Source organism: Miniopterus schreibersii (genome assembly GCF_964146895.1).
Source record: "Miniopterus schreibersii genome assembly, chromosome: 10".
Classification (NCBI taxonomy): Eukaryota; Metazoa; Chordata; class Mammalia; order Chiroptera; family Miniopteridae; genus Miniopterus; species Miniopterus schreibersii.
The window spans coordinates 20,722,799-20,725,904 of record NC_138110.1 but is presented as its reverse complement, the minus strand read 5'-3'; positions in this window follow the sequence as shown (position 1 = coordinate 20,725,904).

The window sequence follows — 3,106 nt, the reverse complement described above, 5'->3', positions numbered from 1 at the left end:
CTAGGGGTACTCAACCCAGTTGTTTTACCCAAAGTAGTTGCTCAATTAGCATCTTAGTTGAGAGCAATACAGTCTCTGGCTCATCTATGCAGAAGAGGAACTCATTAAAATGACAGTAGCAACCACAAACCCCTGCAGGGCAGAAGAACTAGGCGTGGCAGGTACACTCAGGCATTCTGATCTGGTTGTGACTCCACTGCAGCTGCAGAAAGCCCAGGCTGGCTGCCCCTGAGCTGCCCCACTGGCAAAGTGGAGTGCGTCCAGTCTCACTAGTTTCCAGCACAGAGTCTGGCTGGCTGAGTTTAAATGGGGAATTCTAGTTGCAAGGGAGGCTGGAAAGGTGTGGGTTTGCTTTTCGGCTTCTGTAGTGGAAACCCGGCTCCTCTCACAAGAGAATTCATTGCTCTAACATAGGAAGGTGTCTTCAGATGCTGGGCAGCCAGAAAGAATGACCAGAGTCCTTTGCTAGAGTAGCCTGAGACCCTGAAATTTTGACTGCAACCCAAACAGAAGTTTCTGCTGAAACTCCCCAGGCAGGGACTTCCTCCACACAGGAGGCTTCCCAGATCTGGAAAGTATGGTGCATAACAAGCAGTTGATGTTATACGGTACTCTAATGCTGTGATTGTCATTTCAGTATGTCCTTTGAAAGGTCATACTGATATTTTATATTTTGATATTTTAATATAGAGACACCGGAGGGCACTCCAACTAACCAGCAATAAAACTTAAAGGTTTCATAACCTTGGTCGTTAAAAAATGGATGTTGAGCCCTGGCCAGTGTGACTCAGTTGGTTGAATGTCCTCCCCTGCGCCGGAAGGTCCCTGGGTTTGAGTCCCTCAGGTTGCCAGTTTCTCCCACCGGTCAATACCCAGCTCCTCTAGGGGATCTCACTAACCTGTGACAAAAGCCCCCAACACGCACCACATTTTCCAGTTAAGGTTCTAGGGACTATACCGTGGCTTTGAGCAACTCTTAACAGAGAAGGAAATTTTTGACTCATAGGTTTACCCACTGCCTCAGCTACTGCTAAGTTGGAGACATTGTGCCCAAGGGCTCCTATTTAGAGGCCCACTGGCCATATAAAACCTGGAGCAGAGGAGAGTGACCTGGTTGTCAAGAATTCCTTCAAACCTGCAGCCTGTCTTCACGACCCTGTTTTCCGCTTTGTAAAATGTGGGTAATTACCTGGCTTACACCTGTGCAGTTTGCCGATCGAGAAGGGGGTGGGGGGAGACACGGACGGAAGCAACGTATCTGGCGGCGACATTTACCATCCCATAAACGGCATTGAATTTTATATTAAAAAAAAAAAAAAGACATCAAGCCAGCCTGCCGCTCGTGGATGAATTATAGCGCACGGGAGGGACAAGCGTACTCGTCTGGCAGCTGGAGTGACAAGAGTAACGAGGCTATAGGTCTGCACAGGACCTGCTCCTCCGGACTGGTTTCCCCACAGGGTCTTCCTGGCGGGGGCCCAGACGTCAGGGAAGACGGGGAGCGGGGCTGCTGGGGCGGTCTTCCTCGCGTGGCCGGAGCGGGACGCGTTCCCGGCGACCCGGTTGCTCGCGGCGCGGTTGCTGCGCGCTCTCGCAGGGCGCGCTCGGGCTCGGCAGGGGCGCGGCGGGTGGCGGGGCGCAGCTTTGCGGCGGAGCTTGCTACCTGTGCCGCGGCCCCCGCCTTTCCAAGGGCTGCTGGGGCGCAGCCGCCCCCCAGTTGTGCTGGTCTCCGCCTTTCGAGGCCCCCAGGCTCAGCTCCGGTTCCTCGGCGGCAGACGCGGACTCTGCGCCAAGTTCTCTGGCGCTGGCCACACTCGGTCCCGGAGTCCCGCGGGCTGAGCGGGAGCCGGGAGCCCGGAGCCGAGACCCAGGGGAGGAGCAGGGACGCGGAACAATAAAGGGAAAGAGGAAGGAAAAATGATGGGAGGAAGAAGCTGCTTAATGGCACTCAACAGGGAGTTGCGCGCATCTGCGGAGACTCGGTGCCGGTCGCTCGTCCGAGACCTCCCAAGCTCAGCTCTCTGTTCCCTTCGGGGCGTATCCTTCCCTCCGCCTGGTATCCCTCCAGGACTCACCCCCAAGGTAAGGGAGCACCTACCACGTGGCAGGCTCTGCGCTAAGCGCTGTACATTATCTCTTTTAGTTTCCCCCAACATCCCTAAGCGGCAGAAACTTTCCACGAGTATCGGGGACCAGGGGACGGCCTTGGAGAAGTTCAGTGGGTTGCGCCGAGTTTTGCAGCTGGTGGCCAAAGGAGGACTCGGAGAAGGGTCTGTGCGATCCTGACGCCGCGGTCAAAGCCTCTGGCCCCTCGGCTCTGCCCGACCATTGTCCTCTCACGCTGTCTGCACCTGTCGCGGGCCTCTCTGGGTGGGAGTGAAGAAAGAAGGGAAGGACCAAAGAGGTGACCAGGTGCCTCTTCCCCATTTGGACTCTTAGCCTGGGGCGCGGAGAGACCATTCCGTGCGCCGGGGTAGCTTTGCGCCTCGGAAGGGAGAACCTTCCTAGCGCAGGGATCGCGTTCCCAGCAGGCGCAGGGGTTCGGGGCAATGTCCCCCCCCCCCCCCCCTGGTGCGACAGGGGAGGGTGAAAAATCTGGAGTCGGGAAACGGGCGCTAGGAGGAAGTGGGGCGGCGGGAGAGCCGCAGGTAGGGAGACGCAAGGCCGCGCGCGCGGAGCGCCCACGTGGAGGGTGTGTGGCTCCTTCATTCAAACTTTGAGAGTCTCGGTCCCGGCGTCAGCGGAGGTGTGACCAATCAGAGTCGGAAGACGGTAATAAATTATGCAAATCACCATCTGGCGATGGGTCAGCTGACTCCCGTAGTTTTAAAAACCTACCTCGCTGGGAGCTCGCTGAGCGACGGTGGCGAGCCCGTACTTCCCCGGCGGGAGGCGCGGGCGCGGGCGCCTCTGGTCTGGTTGAAGCCCCTTCACACTCTCACCACCGCGCCTCGCCGCTCAGTTTAGGCAGGTTTCCATTTTCCACCTTCTCCACCTTCAGCCGTCTAAGGCCACACCACTCCCTGGTGGAGAGAAGGTGCCCACTTCAGGTCCTATTGGTCCTGACTGCTGGAAACCTCAAAAAAGTTTTCATTGTTGTTGTTTC